At 39.7% G+C, this 20,554-nt stretch overlaps 1 pseudogene; it reads right to left on the minus strand.

Moving 5' to 3' along the window:
* Nucleotides 1–2,299: 2,299 nt before the first annotated feature.
* On the minus strand, nt 2,300–19,830 carry LOC141496545 (aspartate aminotransferase, mitochondrial pseudogene; annotated as a pseudogene).
* Between the last annotated feature and the right edge of the window lie 724 nt (nt 19,831–20,554).

Genomic DNA, 20,554 nt, shown 5'->3' on the forward strand with positions numbered 1-20,554 from the left:
GTTCAAATCCAGCCTCAGACACTTAATAATTACCTAGCTCTGTGGCCTTGGGCAAGCCACTTAACCCCATTGCCTTGCAAAAACCTAAAAAAAAGTAAAGTTCAAGTTTAGAGAGATGTATGATCCTTGGATCAGTAAGAAGGCAGATTAAATTCAATTTTATGCAGACAGTAACAAACTAAAATGCTTTTATAATGTCCTGAAGGCTATTTATGGGCCAAAGACATATGATGCATCTCAACTACTCAGTACTGATGAATTCACATTGATTAACAATAGGGACATGATCTTAGAAGGGATGGGCTGAAAATCTCCATAGTATTCTTAACAGACCATCATGAATCAATACAGAAGCCATTGACTGTTTACCTCAAGTTGAAGTCAATCAGTCTCTAGCAAATGTTCCAACTGAAGAAGAGGTTTTGAATGCCTTTAGGCTACTTTCAAGTGGAAAAGCACCAGGTGCTGATTTTCTATTCCAGCTGATATCTACAAGATGGGGGGGGTGTCCATTGCTCATCCAAAAATTGTTTGAATTTTCCAAGTTACATGGCATGAAGAGGTTATCCCCCAAGAATTCAAGGATGCCTCCAACATTCATTTCTATAAAGGTTAAGGGAATAGATTGTCCTGTGACAATCACAGGGGTATTTTTCTTTTGGTCATTGCTGGTAAGATTCTTGCCTGAGTCCTTCTCAGGCTGATCCTTCACCTGAAAGATGGTCACCTCCCTGAGAGCTAGTGTGGATTCAAAAGGGTTGAGGAACAGTTGATATGGTGTTTGCTGCCTGACAACTCCAGGAAAAATGCCAGGAACATAATAGAGGGTCTGTATGTAACATTTATAGATCTGACCAAGGTCTTTGATACTGTCAGTCACAAGGGTTTATGGAAAATCATGTCAAAATTTGGTTGCCTGGAGAAGTTCATTAGTTTTGGTGTGCTTGCCCAGGTTCTGGATAGTGGACAATGCTCTCAAGATTTTCAGTCACCAATGAAGTAAAATAAGGATGTGTCCTTGCTCCCATACTTTTTAGCTTGATGTTTTCAGCCATATTATCACACACCTTCATTGAGGGTGAACATGGCCTCAGGGTCAACTACTGAACTGATGGCAACTTCTTCAACTTGAAGAGGCTACAAGCTAAGACCAAAGTGGAGGGAGTGTTGGTGCAGGATCTTCTGTTTGCAGATGATTGTGCCCTCTGTACAGCCTCTGAAGTTCAGGTGCAACAGAGTATGGATGGATTCTCTGCTGCTTGTGATAATTTTGGTCTAACAACTGACAACAAGAAAACACAGATACTCCATCAGTCAGCACCACACCATCCATTTGTGGAACCACTGATTACAGCAAATGGAGAAGTTTTGAATATTGTGGACAAATTCACTTGCCTTGGCAGTGTCCTTTCCAAGGAGGTACACATTGACAATGAAGTTGATATTCAAATTGCCAGAGCTGGTTCATTATTTGGGAGACTCCAAAAGAAAGTGTGAGAGAGAAGAGGTATCACACTGACTACCAAACTGAAGGTCTACAAAGCTGTTGTGCTGACTTCATTGCTATTTGCCGTGAAACCTGGACAGTCTATACAGTGCCTTGTCAGGAAGTTTAATTGCTTCCATTTAAATTGTCTTAGGGAGGGCGGCTAGGTGGCACAGTGGATAGAGCACCGGTCCTGGAGTCAGGAGTACCTGAGTTCAAAGCTGACATCAGACTCTTAATAATTACATAGCTGTGTGGCCTTGGGCCAGCCACTTAACCCCATTGCCTTGCAAAACCTAAAAAAAAAAAATAAATAAATTGTCTTAGGAAGATTCTGAAGATCTCCTGGAAGGAAAAAGAGACTAGACACTGAGGTCCTTTCTTGAGCTAAACTTCCTAGCATTCCAACATTACCACAGAGAGTGTAACTACAATGGACTGGACATGTTGCTACGATGCCAGACATATGTTTGCCAAGAATACTATTTTATGGAGAACTCACGCAGGGCAAGCGCTCACAAGGAGAAAGAAGCAATACCCTGAAGATCTCATTGAAGACTTTAGAGTTGATTGTACAGCAGGAAAGACACTGGCACAAGACGACCCAGCATGGCATGCTCTCATCAGAGAGGGGCCTGCACTCTATGGGAAAAGCAGAATTGAAGCAGCTCAAAGGAAACGTGACATCCATAACCACCCCAGGTGTTCACCTGGACTATTTGTGCCCAACCTTTGGTAGAGAATTCCGAGCTCATAATGGTCTTATCAGCCACAGTAGGACACACTGCAATTTGTCTCAAAGATAATGTCATTTTAATCTTCAGTAAGGAGATCAAGAACCAACTGAATGGCATGGACAAGGTATCCTACATTGCCTGATGTGACCCCTGGTATGGAAATGCAGCCATCTTTTGTTACATAAATGGAGAATTCCTTGGTCAGCCATTCCACCTGCTCAGGTTTCAGGCCTGTAAAACAAAACATGCCAATCTTGTCCAAGAAGTACTGCCAACTATGGGAGGAGCCTTCTTTCATGAAGTTGGAAACTACCTGGGTCCACATGTTAGTGATGTGATCTGTTATGCCTTTTACCTCTTGCAGCTGTTGGATCCTCAGATCAGGACAATCAAGCAATGCAGGCCCTCTTGAGAGAGGGGTTGGAATACATGGGACAAATCAGGATTTTTAACTGGGATTCTAGCCTATTGGCTTCATCAGCCTCTTTATAAACCATAGTAGAGGCCCATGTTCTTGGCATATGACTGACAAAGAGACATTAATGGTCTGATTAATGAAGAGGTGAACAGGAATCCTTATTGCCATCTCCACTAGCAAAGCTCTAGTATGTCATGTCAAACAAGGCAAAGAGTTTCCTTTGCTTTACTATGGATGCCATTTCTGGATGAGAATTGACTCCCCTGGGGTTGTGAGCCCAGACATGCAGGAGGATGGCACTGTTTGATATGTCTTCCATAGCTCCAGTGAAGTCAAAGCCACAAGTCTTGGGGTCATAGTAGTGATAGCTCTTCAGGTGATGCCAGAATCCCTGAAGATAGGGGTGTGATTTCCCTAGGATGGTTTTGGAAGATAGACATCCCAGATTAATTTGAAGAACTACTATAGAAAATTGGCTCCCACCCTCAGTGCTCCAGTTCCAGAAATGGTCTGTATAGTAACATATTGTTTGCTTTTTAGAACCTCATTATTTTCTCCCAGGGAAGAACTTAGGGCTTCCCATTATCTCAGTGGGCCTTAACCCCCAGGTTCATCTTGCTATTGGTGGCCCTCTTAAATGCTTCTGTCACCCTCATGATAGGTCATGGGGGCCCATCTCTATGTGGGTCCACCAGGAACTGGCTCTGGAGGTGCTGAGGCCCAGATGGAAGGGGGTGGCTCTGGAAAGTAGGTGGCAGGAGTGCAGCAGCACAATGGCAAGTGGAGAGTTGGAGAGGTGAACTGCTGGAGGGAGAGCAGGTGGACATGGGCACACAGAACCTCAATATTTTTTAAGGTTTTTTTTTTTGCAAGGCAAAAGTTAAGTGGCTTGCCCAAGGCCACACAGCTAGGTAATTATTAAGTGTCTGAGACCAGATTTGAACCCAGGTACTCCTGAGTCCAGGGCCAGTGCTTTATCCACTGCGCCACCTAGCCCCCGTCAATATTTTTTAAAGAGGAAATTGAGACCCATAGAAGTGAAATGATTTTAGTAAAATCCCAGAGATAGAAATAGCAGATTTTAACTCAGTCCTCTGATTCCAAATACCCCTAGATACAAAATGTCTGCATCGGAAGGTCTCTTAAAGAGGAGAATGTGCTCTTAGGACAAAAACTCTGAGAGCTGGGAGGGTTTCAGAGATGACCTCATCTAAGCTCCACATTTGTCAAATGAGGAAACTGAAGCTTTATAGATAAGGTCCCACAGCTTATTGTGTGGAGCCTCTAGGCTTTGGTTTCAGGCTCAGGATGCTTTCCACTGCTCTTCACTACATTCTATGACTTCCCTATCAGGAAGAATACCCCCTCCTAGGAGGAGCAGACTGGCAACTGATTTCAATTGCCTCCCTATTCCCTTGGTCCAAAAATGCTTAAAAATAAAAAATAATCATAAAAAGGAAATAATAGCATTGACTTTTTGTTCTAAATGCATGAAAGTGGCAGTTCCTGCTAAAATTCACAAGCCGTCAATAATCTCCCAAGAATCACAAAGGCGAGATACAGGCAGCCCTCTCCCTGGGCAACACCATTATCCTTGCTTTGATTTCTATCTAAAAGAAGCAATTTACCACATTCTTGGGGTCAATTCAGCAGAGATGAAAACACTGGAAAGACCACTACTCTTGGTGGGGGGGGGGGGAGGGTCATGAAGGCACATTCCAGTAAAGCAGACAGAACAAGCTTCTATGTAGATGAGTTCCAGGGCAGGCCCAGGGAATCTCAGTAGGGGACCAGAAAAGATTGGAGGTTAGAGGCTGAAAACCCCCCAAAGGTTGTGGGATGGGGACGGTAACTACCCTGGAAAGATTTTAGAATCAGCTCAGAAGGTTGTCATTGCATATTCTGTCTTACTTTGTGAGTGTTAAACATTTAGGAGACAAGCCAGTGGACCTGATCCACAATCTAGATTCTAGAATCCATGACCTAAAAATCTGAGAGATGCTAGGCAATATCCTCAGGCAGATACTTCTCTCATTGTAAGTATAATGTTCATGTGGATGGTACTTTATGTTTATTTTTTAATTAACAAGTATTTATTTTTTTCTCTCCCACTCATCTTCAATCAATAAGCTAAAAAAACCCAAACCAAATACTTGTAATAAATAGGCAAATATGTATAGGTAAGCAAAACAAATTCTCACATTGGCTATGTGAAAATGTCTAGGGGCAGCTAGGTGGCTTGGTAGATATAGTACTAGCCCTGGCATCAAAAGGCCCTAAGTTCAAATCTGGCCTCAGACACTTAATAGTTGCCTATGTGACCTTGGGCAAGTCACTTAACCCTATTGCCTTAAATAAAAATGTTTAAGTCCTGTCTCATTCTGCATCCTCAGTCCATTACATCTTTATCAGGAGGTGGGTGGCATGAATCATCATTGATCTCCTAGAACTGCAGTTGGTTATTACATTAATCAGAATTCTTAAATCTTTCCCAGTTGTATCTTTTTCTAGTGTGGTTAATATATAAATTTTTCTCCTGGTTCTGCTTATATCACTCTGTATTAATTCATGTTAGTCTCCCTAAGATTCTCTGAAGCCATTCCTATCATCATTTCTTATATTCCCCAATCACATACTATGATTTCTTCAATCATTCTTTAAATGATGGGCATCCATTAGTTTCCAGTTCCTTCTTATTATAAAAAGTTGCTATAAACATTTTTGTTATGCTGACTTCTTTTCAAGACTTATTATCCTTAAGTTGTCTCGATGCATCCATGTTTGCGTTTTTGGATATCAAATTTTTTTTTAACATGATTGCTTTTTATTTCTTTTCTTCCAGGTTGTCCATTTCTGTGTTTTTGCATTCCCAGTCAGTTATTCTTTCTTTTGTACATTTGGAATGACATGAATTCACATAGCCAATTATTTCTGTTGCACAGGCTATGGATTTTGCTTTCACAATCCTTATCTCTCTTTTAAAACACTCACAAACATCTTGCTGTGATTCCATGCTTTTTGGGGACTCTACATGTTCCTCTGCCTCAACAATTGATTAATTTTTCTTTGTCTTGCAATATTTATTCACAAATGATTGGACTTGTTAAGTTATCTAGAGACTATATTTCCTTCTGGTATTAATATAATCTTTGTTGATTATCTACATATGTTCAAGGATTTTTCTCCTTCCTGAGGTTTTTGGTAATTTTGGTCTTTAAAAAATTTCCTTATTACACACTTTCTAATTCCTTCACCTTTTTCCCTGGGGACCTCAAAAGTTCTGACAACCTCTTCCATTCACATTTCTCCAGCCTTAGCCTCTGCTCCCAGTGACTTCTGGCTCCACCTGGATGTGGCATCTTTCTCTCAAGCTTGATGAATGTCACAAGCACAGTTACCCTGTCTCAGTACTCTGCTCCTCAGTTCTCTGTCCCAACTCTGTTGCAGAGAAGGTGCTGACTGCTCTCTGAGCCAGGGCAAACTTTTTTCTGAAGCTTTTTGTGACTCCTGTCAGGTGGATTGTGAGGGTATGTGTTTGCTGAGTGAGCTCTTGAGGGGTTAGGTATTAACCTTCTCTGCCACTAGTTTGTCTTGCTTTTAACTTTGTTAGGATTCTTGGCATCCTAGACTACTTGGTTGAAATTTCTTATGTATAACTCCTATTTTTTAAGAAGTCTGAGAAGTTGTCAGGAATGGAAAAAAAAGTCTAGTCCCTTCTTCTGTTGCTCACATGACTGGGAAGTGCATAATAAACATTTTTGTACATAGGGGCTTTTCTATTTTACTTGATCTTTTTTTGGGCATATATCTCAAAGCATTTTTTAAAATTTATTTTTATTAAAGATATTATTTGAGTTTTACAATTTTCCCCCCAATCTTGCCTCTCTCCCCCCACCCCCCCATGGAAAGCACTCTGTCAGTCTTTACTTTGTTTCTATGATCCAAATTGGGTGTGATGAGAGAGAAATCATATCCTTAAAGAGAAGAGAAGTTTTAAGAGATAACAAGATCAGACAATAAGATATCTGTTTTTTTCTAAATTAAAGGGAATAGTCCTTGACCTTTGTTCAAACTCCACAGCTCCTTATCTGGATACAGATGGCAGTCTCCTATGCAGACAGCCCAAAATTGTTCCCAATTGTTGCACTGATAGAATGAGCAAGTCCTTCCAGGTTGAACATCACTCCCATGTTGCTGTTAGGGTGTACAGTGTTTTTCTGGTTCTGCTCATCTCACTCAGCATCAGTTCATGCAAATCCCTCCAGGCTTCCCTGAAATCCCACCCCTCCTGGTTTCTAATAGAACAATAGTGTTCCATGACATACATATACCACAGTTTGCTAAGCCATTCCCTAATTGAAGGACATTTACTTGATTTCCAATTCTTTGCCACCACAAACAGGGCTGCTATGAATATTTTTGTACAAGCGATGTTTTTACCCTTTTTCATCATCTCTTCAGGGTATAGACCCAGTAGTGGTATTGCTGGGTCAAAGGGTATGCACATTTTTGATGCCCTTTGGGCATAGTTCCAAATAGCTCTCCAGAAGAGTTGGATGAGTTCACAGCTCCACCAACAGTGTAGTAGTGTCCTAGATTTCCCACAACCCTTCCAACAATGATCATTATCCTTCCTGGTAATATTGGCCAATCCAAGAGGTGTGAGGTGGTACTTCAGAGAATATTTAATTTGCATGTCTCTAATAATTAATGATTTAGAGCATTTTTTCATATGGCTATGGATTGCTTTGATCTCATCTGTAAATTGCCTTTGCATATCCTTTAACCATTTGTCAATAGGGGAATGGCTTTTTGTTTTAGAAATATGACCCATTTCTCTGTATATTTTAGAAATGAGTCCTTTGTCAGAATCATTAGTTGTAAAGATTGTTTCCCAATTAACTACATTTCTTTTGATCTTGGTTACATTGGTTTTATCTGTGCAAAAGCTTTTTAATTTAATGTAATTGAAGTCATCTAGTTGGTTTTTGGTGATGTTCTCCAACTCTTCCTTAGTCATAAACTGTTCCCCTTTCCATAGATCTGACAGGTAAACTCGTCCTTGATCTTCTAATTTGCTTATGGTATTGTTTTTTACGTCTAAGTCCTGTAACCATTTGGATCTTATCTTGGTAAAGGGTGTGAGGTGTTGGTCTAATCTTAGTTTCTTCCATACTAACTTCCAATTATCCCAGCAGTTTTTATCAAAGAGGGAGTTTTTATCCCAATGGCTGGACTCTTTGGGTTTATCAAACAGCAGATTACTATAATCATCTCCTTCTTTTACACCTAGTCTATTCCACTGGTCCACCACTCTATTTCTTAGTCAATATCAAACAGTTTTGATGACTGATGCTTTATAATATAATTTTAGATCAGGTAGGGCTAAGCCACTTTCTTTTGCACTTTTTTCATCAAGTTCCTGGCAATTCTTGACTTTTTATTGCTCCATATGAATTTACTTACAATTTTTTCTAACTCATTAAAGTAATTTTTTGGAATTTTGATTGGTAGGGCACTAAACAGGTAGTTTAGTTTTGGTAGAATTGTCATTTTTTATTATATTAGCTCTACCTATCCATGAGCAGTTGGTATTTGCCCAGTTATTTAAATCTGATTTAATTTGTGTGAGAAGTGTTTTATAATTGTTTTCAAAAAGATTCTCAGTCTGTCTAGGCAAATAGACTCCAAAGTATTTTATATTGTCTGAGGTTACTTTGAATGGGGTTTCTCTTTCTAGCTCTTCCTGCTGTATCTTGCTAGACATATATAGAAAAGTTGAGGATTTATGAGGGTTTATTTTATAACCTGCAACTTTGCTAAAATGGCTAATTGTTTCCAGTAGTTTTTTGGATGATTTCTTGGGATTCTCTAGGTAGACCACCATGTCATCTGCAAAGAGTGAGAGTTTTGTCTCTTCCTTCCCAATTCGAATTCCTTCAATTTCTTTTTCTTCTCTAATTGCTGATGCTAACATTTCTAATACAATATTGAATAGTAGTGGTGATAATGGGCACCCTTGTTTCACCCCTGATCTTATTGGGAATGCCTCTAGCCTCTCCCTATTGAATATAATGCTTGTTGATGGGTTCAGATAGATACTGCTAATTATTTTAAGGAACAGTCCATTTATTCCTACATTCTCTAGTGTTTTTTAATAGGAATGGATGCTGTATTTTGTCAAAATCTTTTTCAGCATCTATTGATATGATCATATGATTTCTGATAGGCTTGTTGTTGATATAATTGAGTATACTAACAAAACTGTTAGTATAATATTGAACCAACCCTGCATTCCTGGGGTAAATCCTACTTGATCATAATGTATTATCCTAGTGATGACTTGTTGTAATCATTTTGCTAAGATTTTATTTAGGATTTTTGCATCTATATTCATCAGGGAAATAGGTCTATAATTTTCTGTCTCTGTTTTAACTCTTCCTGGTTTAGGTAACAGCACCATATTGGTTTCATAGAAAGAGTTAGGCAGAATTCTATCTTTCCCTATTTTTCCAAAGAGTTTATATAGAATTGGAACCAATTGTTCCTTAAATGTTTGGTAGAATTCACTTGTGAATCCATCAGGCCCTGGAGATTTTTTTTTTTTAGGGAGTTCAATAATAGCTTGTTGAATTTCTTTTTCTGAGATAGGGTTGTTTAGGTATTTAATCTCTTCTTCATTTAACTTGGGCAACTTATATTTTTGTAAATATTCAACCATTTCACTTAGATTATCAGATTTATTGGCATAGAGTTGGTCAAAATAATTTCGAATTATTACTTTAATTTCCTCCTCATTGGTGGTGAGTTCACCTTTTTCATTTATGATACTAGCAATTTAGTTTTCTTCTTTCTTTTTTTAATCAAATTAACCAGAGGTTTATCAATTTTATTGGTTTTTTCATAATACCAACTTTTGGTTTTATTTATTAATTCAATAGTTTTTTGCTTTTGATTTTATTAATTTCTCCTTTAATTTTTAGAATTTCTAATTTCGTATTTAATTTGGGATTTTTGATTTGTTCTTTCTCTAATTTTTGTAGTTGCATGTTTAGTTTATTGATTTCCTCTTTCTCCAATTTATTCATGTAAGCATTTAGAGCTATAATATATCCCTGAGAGTCGCTTTGAATGAATCCCATAGGTTTTGGTATGTTGTTTCAGTATTATCATTATCTAGGATAAAATGGTTAATTCTTTCTGTAATTTGATTTTTAGTCCACTCATTTTTTAAAATGAGGTTATCCAGTTTCGAATTGGTTCTGGGCCTATATCTCCTTGGCCCAGTATTGCATATGACTTTTATTGCATTGTGATCTGAGAAAGATGTATTCACTATTTCTGCCTTTCTGCAGTTGATCATTAGGTTTTTATGTCCTAGTACATGGTCAATTTTTGTATAAGTTCCATGTACTGCAGAGAAAAAGGTACATTCCTTTCTATCCCCATTCAGTTTCCTCCATAATTCTACCATATCTAATTTTTCTAACAATACATTTACCTCCTTAACTTCTTTCTTGTTTACTTTATGATTCAATTTATCTAGATCTGATAGCAGGAGTTTGAGGTCTCCCACTAGTAGAGTTTTGCTGTCTATGTCTTTGTGTAGTTCTTTCAGTTTCTCCTCTAAGAATTTGGGTGCTGCCCCACTGGGTGCATATATATTCAGTATTGAAATGACTTTATTGTCTATGGTACCTTTTAGGAGGATAAAGTTTCCTTCCTTATCTCTTTTAAAGCTGTCTATTTTTGCTGCTGCTTTGTCTGAGATAAGGATTGCTATCCCTGCTTTTTTTACTTCAGCTGAAGCAAAATATATTTTGCTCCAACCTTTTACCTTTACTCTATATGTATCTCTCTGCTTCAAATGAGTTTCTTGTAAGCAGCATATTGTAGGATTCTGGTTTTTAATCCACTCTGCTATTTGCTTACATTTTAAGGGAGAGTTCATCCCATTCAGATTCAAGGTTAAGCTTACTAATTCTTTATTGCCCTCTGTGCTATCTTCCCTGTTTGTATTTCCCCCCCTTTCTCCCCCCTTTATACATATTCCATTTTTGAATACCACCCCCTTCAGTGTGTTTTCCCTCCTATATCACAACCTCCCCTTTCCCTTTTTCCCTTTTCCCTTCCTTTTGTTATTTCCCCCTTTTCCCCCACTCCCTTTCCCTTTCTCTGTCCCCCTCTCCTCTTTTCCCCTTTTAATACTTGAAAGGTTAGATGTTTTATAAGTTAACTGAGTATGTATAGGTTGACTTTAAGCCAAGTCTGATGAGAAGAAGATTCAGGTGTTTCTCATCTGTTCCCTTCTTCCCCTCTATTACCATAGGTTTTTTATACCTCTTATTGTAATGAGTTTTACCCCATTCAATCCCCTCCCTCCTCCAATCTCTTTCCTGCTCCCCTTTTTAAGGAGGTAGTGTTTTTTAGATCATTCTAAGTCATAGAAAATTCTGAGTGTCTGTCCCTTCTAGTTCAGTATATTCTATCAAATAGAGTCAAAATTACTGAGTTATTAGCATCTTTCTCCGAAGTGGGGTTGAAGTCAGTTACATCTCTTTAGATAGCAATCTCATGGATAGTTCATGATTGTCCATCATTTCTGGCTAGGTATATTCTCTCTGTTAGAGTTACAATTCTCAAAATTTATGAGAATCTTTTTTCCCCCCCATGCTGGGATATAGCCAGTTTCAACTTACTGGATTGCATTTTGCATTTTTTTTCCTTTTACAACCCCCCCCCCCGTTTTTTTAACCTTTTTATGTGTCTCTTGAACCTCCTGTTTGATATCCAAATTTTCTGTTTAGCTCTGGTCTTTTCATCAGAAATTTTTGGAATTCTTCCATTTCGTTAAATGTCCATCTTTTCCCTGGAAGAGAAAGCTCAGCTTTGTGGGAAAGTAGATTCTTGGCTGCATCCCAAGCTCCTTTGCTCTTCGAAATATCTCATTCCAGGCCCTTCGATCCCTTATTGTTGATGCAGCCAGGTCCTACGTGATGCTTACTGTGGCTCCTTGATATTTAAATTGTTTCTTTCTGGTTGCTTGCAGGTTTTTCTCTTTTATCTGATAGTTGTGGAGTTTGGCCACAACATTCCTTGGTGTTTTCATTTTAGAATCTTTTTTCTGGTGGGGATCGATGTACTCTTTCAATAACTACTTTGCCCTCTGATTCCATGATATCAGGGCAGTTTTCCATCACTAGATCCTGTAATATTAAGTCCAGGCTTTTTTTCTCTGCAATGTTTTCAGGAAGGCCTATAATTTTCAGGTTGCCCCTCCTCAATCTATTCTCAAGGTCAGTGGTTTTGTTGATGAGGTATTTTACAGTTGCTTCTATTTTTTCCATTTTTTGATTTTGTTCAACTGACTCTTGCTGTCTCATGGAGTCATTAGTTTCTGCATACTCCATTCTTTTTTTGGGGGGAGGAGTTTTCTTCATTAACCTTTTGTAACTCCTTTTCTAATTGGTCAATTCTATTTTGAAAGAGCTTTCCATTTGACCAATTGAGGTTTTGAGAGAATTAATTTCTTTTTGCATTTGCCCATTTGAAGATCTGAGAGAATTATTCTCATTTTGTATTTATGCAATTGAGGATCTGAGAGATTTATTCTCATTTTGTAATTGTCCAATTGTACTTTCTAAGGTTTTGTTTTCTTGTTGGAAGGTATTCTCTCCCAAATTTTTAAGCTCCTTCCTTATTTCTTCAAGGAAGTCTTTCTGTGCTGAAGACCAGATTGTATTCTCCTCAGAGGTTCCAGGTCTCTCTAAGTTAGGGTTTTTCCCTTCCAAGAATTTTTCTATGGATACACCTTTCCGCTGACCAGTCTTCATTTTGCTAAGACCTGAGTTGAAGAGGGGCTGCTTCACCAGGGCTTGGGATCTGGGATGGCTAAAGGCTTTACTCACTGAATGAAGTTTCTCTGGCTGGGCAATAGGGGGTGCTGGTTGCTTTCTCTGGAGTGTCTGTGACCTTGATTGAGGCCTTCTCCCTTTGCTTGAAGGGAGGAGTTGGAGCTTTTGAATTCTTTTTCCTTCAATCAATGGTGGGCTTTGCCCTGGCCTGAGGTCATTCCTCAGCTGGGCTGGTTCTTCTGCTCACACACCTGGGCCTGAGGCAGAATTAGTTTGCATTTGTTTGTTAGTGAAGAAGTCTGAGTTGTAATGGGACTATTGAGTTCCTCAGACCAAAGGAGCCCAGGGATGGTGTGTCCACAGCTCTCCTGCACCAGGACTCTCCCCCCAGCCCTGTCCACAAGCTCCCAGGGGACAGCACCAACACCAGTGCCTCTGCTCCCTAATTGACTCAAGCCCCTGCTATCTAGCCCCACTGCTGATCCAGCAGGTCTGGATCTCAGGCCCTCAGACTCCCGGGTTCCAATTCAGCTGTTAATGTGGTTGATCCGGGGCTGATCCTCCCTCTGAGACCAGACTCACCTGCCCGAATTTGACCAAAGCTGCTGCCTGTGACAAATCCTGAGGTAGATGTTCTTTCTCCTGGCTTTTCTTTCTGGGTTTTGTGGGTCAGATTTCTTTTAAGAGGTTTGTTTCATGTGATAGATGGGTAAGAGATCAGGAGACTTTAGAACTGTGCCTGTCTTCTCTCCGCCATCTTGGCCGGAAGTCCCAACCTCAAAGCATTTTTGTGGGATCAAATGGTATGTTCTAGTGATTTTGGAGACATAATTACAAATTGCTTTCCAGAATGGTTGTACCAGTTCACTGGTCCACTATTTGTTGACTTTGAAGGTCACCTTCCCCAGAGTTATCTCCTAATGCCTCACTTTATAATGTATGTTCTTCAAGGTCAGTGTCAGAAAAGTTTAACCCTCAATGCATCCTTCAGGATAGAGAGCAGGATTGTAAGATCCTTGAGTTGCTGTTTAGTTGTTATAAGTCATGTCCAATTCTTTGAAACACTATAGGGGAATTTTCTTGGCAGAGATACTGGAGAGGTTTGCTATTTCCTTCTTCAGTTCACTTTACAGTTGAGTAAGGAAATTGAGGAAAATAAGGTTAAGTGACTTGCCCAGAGTCACCCAGTTGGTAAATGTCTCAGGTCACATTTGAATTCAGGTCTTCCTGATTCCAAACCCAGTCACACTATGCTGTCCAAGATCCTTGAAAGAAGGATTTATTCATTTTTGTTTTTTTATTCTCATTTCATAGCAGAGTGCCTGGTACTGATAGATTTTAATAAATGCTTGATGACTGATTGATTGTCCAAGAACAAATTGACTAAGTTCAGAGAGGTTTTTATTTCACTGAAAGCCCTTATTTTGCCTGGGATTGACAAGAGGACCAGACAAATTTCTGAAGTTGAACATTCAACTTCTCCTCTCTGGTCAAAGGAAGTAGGCTGAGACCTCATACCTATCAGGTTGAGAGAAAGACAAAAAAATTGAAAATAACAAATGTTGAAAAAGAAAAAAAACAAAACAGAAAATAACAAATGTTGGAGTAGATGCGGGGGGAAAACAGGCACACTGAAGTATTGTTGGTGGAACAATAAGGATATGAATCATCCTAGAAATCAACTTGGAAATCAGCTTATACCCAGAAAATTACTAAAATAGAGTTTGCCTTCTGACCCAATTTTACCATTGCTAAGCCAAAAGAGATCAAAGAAATAGGAAAAAATCCTATATTTACAGCATTTTTTTCTTTTTTTTGTGCTGGCAAAAATCTAGAAACTAGAAGAATGTCCATTAATTGAGTAATGTCTGAACAGGTTGTGGTACTTGAATGTGATGGAATATTATTATCCTGTAAGAATTGGAGAACTAGATGATTTCAAAGAAACATAGAAGGACTAGTACGAACTAACAGAGTGAAATAGGCAGAAACAGGAGAATAATTTATATTATAACATCAGTACTATAAAGACAAATATCTTGAACGTTTTTCAAAACTTAATGAAGAATGAAATGAGCAGATATTTATAATGATATCACTAGAAAGACAAAATTTTGAAAGCTGTAAAAATAAGGATCCATATGTCGACTACCTCCATGAGTCCAGAGGACCAGTGATGAAATATACCATTATTTCTTGACCTAAAAGTGGTGAATTTAAATGTAGAATTTACATATATATATATTTAAATATGTACACACATACCTATATCTATGATCTATGATCCATCCATCCACCCATCCATCTATGATAGCCATCGGGGGAATCTGTTTTGCTTGACTGTGTATATTTGTTGCAAGGCTTTGTTTTTTATTTTTTTCTCTTCCTCCTCCCTTATGGTGGGAGATAGGTAGGGAAAAAAATAGATTTCTGTTAATTAAAAAACACATTTAAAAACATTAGGCAGGTGGTTTGCTACAGAAGTATAAACTTGCATGCACTTTCAGATGAACCAGTATATAGTCAGTTTTGCTTAACTGTTTTAGTTGTGTGTGTGTGTGTGTGTGTGTGTGTGTATGTGTAAACTAGAAACGTTTTAAATTCAAAACCAAAAAAAAATCCACAACAAAAAATCTTAAAAAAAAGCAGATTGGAAACTGTTTACTAGGCAGTCAGCCCCAAGTTGGGTAGAGGTGGGGCCTGGGGGTTTTGAGTACTACTTCCAATTCTCCACAAAACTGGGAAGAAGCTTCATGTCCTCTATCTCTATTTTTTACACACTTATGCTCATTCATATTGAGAAGGCCTCACAGCAAAAGCTCTTCTTTGGGAATTTTGCCTTTTCCTTGAATAGTTGGGATTTTTTTTTTTTTGGCAAGGCAATGGGATTAAGTGACTTGCCCAAGGTCACAGAGGTAATTATTAAGGGTCTGAGCCTAGATTTGAACTTGGGTCCTCCTGATCCCAGGTAGGTGCTCTACCTACTGCACCACCTAATTGCCCCTTAGAATAATTGGGATTTAAGGGTCTGTAGAAATCCTCCAGTTTAAACATCGCATTTTATAAATGAAAAACTAACTTTCAGGGTGTGGACACTTTCCTTCATGCCTTCAAACAGGGTCTTCATAAGCTTCTATGGCCAAAAAGATCTGATTTTGGATGGTCAACATCTGGCTAGTCTTTGGAAGGCAGACATAGCCTAGATTTGGATCATTTTCAACTCAGTAGGTTCTCCCATAGCTTTAACTTCACTGGCAAGATTTTGAGGACCAAGGTTATCTTTCCATTATTCAATTAGGCATCCATTTTAGTGGAGAAGCATTTTAAAAAAAAGAGATCAGGGCAGCTAGGTGGCACAATGGATTAGAGACTGGCCCTGGAGTCAGGAGGACCTGCATTCAAATCTTGTCTTAGTAATAATTACCTAGTTGTGTGACCTTGGGCAAGTCATTTAACCCCATTGCCTTGCAACCCCTCCCCCCAACCCCCCCAAAAGAACAGATTAGGTCAAAGGAATGAATATATAATGGCAGAATGAGGGCAACAATCAATCTAGTGGGGTCACTTTGCACTGTACTACTATAATAAGAGGTATTTTGCAAAGCATTTCAGATATATTATTTCAATTGAGTTTTGTTATATATCCCTATAAGGTAAGAACTGCAGATATTTTTGGCCATATTTTGCAGATGAAGAAACTGAATCTTTGAGAGTGAAGGGACTTGGCCAGTGAAGATCAGAGACTGCATTTGAACCCAGGTCTTTGGACTCCAGGGACTGTATCTATGCTTTTGGAGGGAAGGAATGGTACCTTCATATTCCAGCTAAAGAACCCAGCATGGGAATGGTTCTAGGGGAAATTCTTAGCATCCTCCTTGCTCCCATTGTCATTTCTAGACTCTGGATGTCCATTGAGTTACCAGTTGTCTTTTGAATCTATATCAGGTCATTCTTTCTCCTTTCTCTATGAGCTCAACATGTCTTGTTCTTATACTAGAGGACTTTAAAATCCTAGATCCTTCCTCAAATTTCCTTAACTGTCATCACCTACTTCCCTCGATCTCAATCTGACTGGATTTTGCCATTACCTATGATGTTCTACTTCCTTAATTAGAAACTGTTATTCCCCTATGACCATAACCCATCATTCCACCTCTCCAGATGCCTCACTTCACCTGTTCTGTTTCTCTCCCTCATTGAGAACTCCTTTTCCTTCTTCCAAATTAATGTCTGACTTCATCTTCTTTCTTCTCCAATTTCAACTCCTTCAATGCCTATTTCAACTGTAGACTGCCCTCTTATCCTAACACTGCTCTTCTTTTGCCAACCCTCAGCTCTGGATGACTCCAAACATGTGTATCCTCTCCTTCTACTGACAAGCTACGATAAAAATGGATTGTCTCACAACTGGACACCCTAGAGACTCAGGTCATTGGACCTCAATGGGGCCATGGCAATGCTTTTATGCCTCCTATCTCACTCCTCACAGAAGCTATTCCAAATCTTTTCTTTCTTCTTCAATCTCCCTATACCTCTTCTTGATTCTTATTTTAGTGAGAAAACAGAAGCTATTCTCTTCATCTCAAAAATCCCTTGATATCATTTCCCACTCTTCCTTCCCCAGGTTCTGATAATGAGGTTGCCCTTCTCGTTGCCAAGGTCAATTCTTCTACATCTGCACTTGTCCCCATCCCTCTGTCTTCTCCTTCAAGATGTATCTTCAATTATACTCTCTTCTCTTTAATCTTCACCTTCTATTGGTTCCTTTATCATTGTCTTCAAACATGCCCGAGTCTCCTCCATCCCTAAAAAAACTATCACAAGATCCTATCATTCTCTGACGCTATTGTCCTATACAACTCCACTTTTTCTTTGCCAAAATCCTAGAAAAACCATCTATACTTGTTGCCTCTACTTTCATGATCTTTCACCACTCCTCAACCTTTTACTGTTTGGCTTTAGTTCATATCATCAAACTGAAACTATTTTCTCTCTCAATTGGGTATTTCCCAAGGCACTCTCCTGGACCTCCATCTCTTCTCTCTATATGCCTTCTCTCTCAGTAACTTTATCAGTTTACATAGGATTAATCACCATCTCCAAAATGACTCCCAGATTTATGTATCCATTCTCAGGCTCTCTACTGAGGTTCAGTCTCACATCACCTAGAGGACCCAATCTATTTCAAACTGGGTGTCCCAGAGATATATTAAGTTTATCATAATCTAAAATTGAAGTCATTATCTTTCCCCTATGTCATTCCCTCTTCCAACTGCTCTATTTTGTTGCAGGTGCAATTATCCTTCCATTTCCTTAGGTTCATAAGCTTAATACCCTGGATATTCATATTCGCTCTCTCACTCTCTTTCTCACCACCTTCCCCATCAATTGCCAAAATGTTCATTTTAACATTTCTCAGAAGTGACCCCTTCTGCATTCACACAACTACCAACTTAGTCCACATTTTTTATCACTTCATCTATTTTATGGCTTCAAGTTTCTTCCTACCTCAATTTCTTCTACACACTGCTGCCAAAGTTATAATATTAAGTGGAGATCTAACCATGTGACTCCCCTACTTTGCCAATACCAGTGGCTTCCTATGGCTCCTAAGATCAAAGAGAAACTCCTTTGCTCAGCCTTTAAAGCCCTACATGAGCTGGCCCCAACCTAGCTTTCCAGACTCATTGAACATTATTCCCTCCACCTTACGTGTTGTTCAGAGAAAGTGGCTTCTTGTCCTCACACATACTTCACCTCCTGCTTCCACATTTTTGCTCTGGTCAACCCTCATGCCTAGAATATATTCCTTTTACATCTCACAGAATCTCTCTCCCTTTAAGATGTAGATCAAACAGCATTTCTGAATCAATATATTTTTTTTTGATTCCTCAACTGCTCACTAGTATTCCTCCCTCAGGTCTGCAGACAGGAAGACCTGAGTTCAAATGCAGCCACAGACAATTAGCAAATGTATTAGCCCATCATTTACCCTATTTGCCTCAGTTTCCTCAGCTATAAAATGGCAACAATAATAACATCTAACTCCTAGGGTGGTTGTGAGAATCAAATGAGATCATTATTATAAAGGATTCAGCATAATGCTTATAAGGCTCACAGTAGGTGCTGTATACATATTAGTTTGCTGGTTCATTGTTTCAGTTGCACCCAACTTTTGACCTCTTCTGAGGTTTTTCTGGCAGTGACACTGTACTAGTTTTGCTATTTCCTTTTCCAGCTCATTTTGGAGGAGGAAATAAGAGGCTCACAGGGTGATGGTTGATTTGCCCAGGGTCACTCTGCTAGTGTCTGAGGCCATTTTTGAACACAGGAAAGAGGGACTCCAAGCCAGGCCCTCCAGCCCCTGCATCACCTAGCTGCCCCTCACACTTTTTAATCATGCTATACAGACCTATGTGTCATCTTCTCCATTAGACTGTAAGCTGTTTACATATAGGACTGTTTCTTTCCTTGTATCTTCTAGCTCTGTGACACAGTCACTTAAAAAAATCTGATTGGCACAGAGCAGATGCTCCATAAAGGGTTTGTAGGTTGGTTTCTGCCACCAGAAAAAGGCAACTTGGGCCCACTTGCCTTGGTCTTGACATCATCCTTCCTGTCATATGCCTGGCCTATGGTACAAGCCTCTTGTTCCCTGCTTTTCCGGAGACAATCAGAAAGTGGGAGTCTTGAGAGTAGCTGGCTTATTCCATCTGTGAAGTTGGGGTTCCCCTCCCTGGTTCAGAAAGTGTCAGCAAGGAGTAGCTCTTTCCAAATTGACTTTCAAGATGTTTAGGTTTGCACATTACAAAATCCATTTAGATCAAAGATGCCGAAAAGCAGGGAAAATATGTCTCTGGACCTGAAACCTCTGTCCTTCAACAGCTCCTTTTGGCATGATGGAGCTAGTGGTGTGAATTAAACACAGAGCTTGGACTCAGAAGAGCTCAGACCCTCAGACCCTATTGGTGAGACCCTGGGTAAACCACTTATCTCTCTCATCCTTAGCTTCTTCATGTGTAAAATGGGATTAAGAGCAGCCCCCATTCTTGCCCCATCCCAGGATTGTCGGACCAAATAAACAACATGGAGGTGCTCTGTGAGTCTTAAAGCGCTATATAAATGCTATTGTTTTCAGGTGTTTTCAGAGTTTGAGGCTTACCTTGTATTTCCTCCTATGTTTCCATCTTCTGTTCTTCAATGACTTGTGTCACAGACACTATTCAAAGGAGTGCCAGGTGGCATCAGAGTGTGTGGAGTGCCAGCCTGGAGTCTCCAAGACTTGCTCCCCAGAGATGTGTGACCCTGAGAAAGTCACTCACCTGTCACCTCCATTTCCTCATCTATAAAGTGGACTACAGAAGGAAATGGCAAACCGTGTGTGTGTGTGTGTGTGTGTGTGTGTGTGTGTGTGTGCGCGCGCGTGTGTGTGTGTGTGTGTGTATACTGGGTATGTGGTTATGTGTGTGTGGTATGTGATGTGTATAGTAGGTGTGTGTGTGTGTGTGGGGTCACATACTCCTCCTAATTCAGTTGGGCCCTGGAGATTGACACATACAAGGTTATCGCTCTAAGTCAATTGAGGGAGCACAGGATTTGATCTACTCATGGGACAGGTGTGGACCCTGAGGCCTGGGGGTGGGGGTGGGGGGGTTAAAGGGAGCAGTGTGCCGTGGTGGGAAGAGCCCAGGAGACTAGATTTGAGTCCCACACAAACTAGCTGGGAGATGCATTATCCTCAGTGAAATGAAAGGACTGGATTTGTAACCATTTCAAGATTGACAAAGTCCTTTACAAAGACTTGGCAGCAATCCTGTAATATGGGAATGAAGTATTATTGCCCCCTATTATAGTCAAGAAGACTGGGACTGAAGAAGTTGCCAAGGTCATGCCAGGGTTGTGCCACTATTATATTGGAACCTCCCCACAAGGGCAGGGCTTTCTCCAAAGGAGCAGTGGCCATTGAACAACGCCCACTCCTTGCCATCACCTGGCTAGCCAAACTTTCTGCTTTTCGACCTGGAGATGGGGGGAGAGGGAAGGGGCCCATAGAGACAAT

This window comes from Macrotis lagotis, chromosome 8 (assembly GCF_037893015.1).
Source record: "Macrotis lagotis isolate mMagLag1 chromosome 8, bilby.v1.9.chrom.fasta, whole genome shotgun sequence".
Lineage (NCBI taxonomy): Eukaryota > Metazoa > Chordata > Mammalia > Peramelemorphia > Peramelidae > Macrotis > Macrotis lagotis.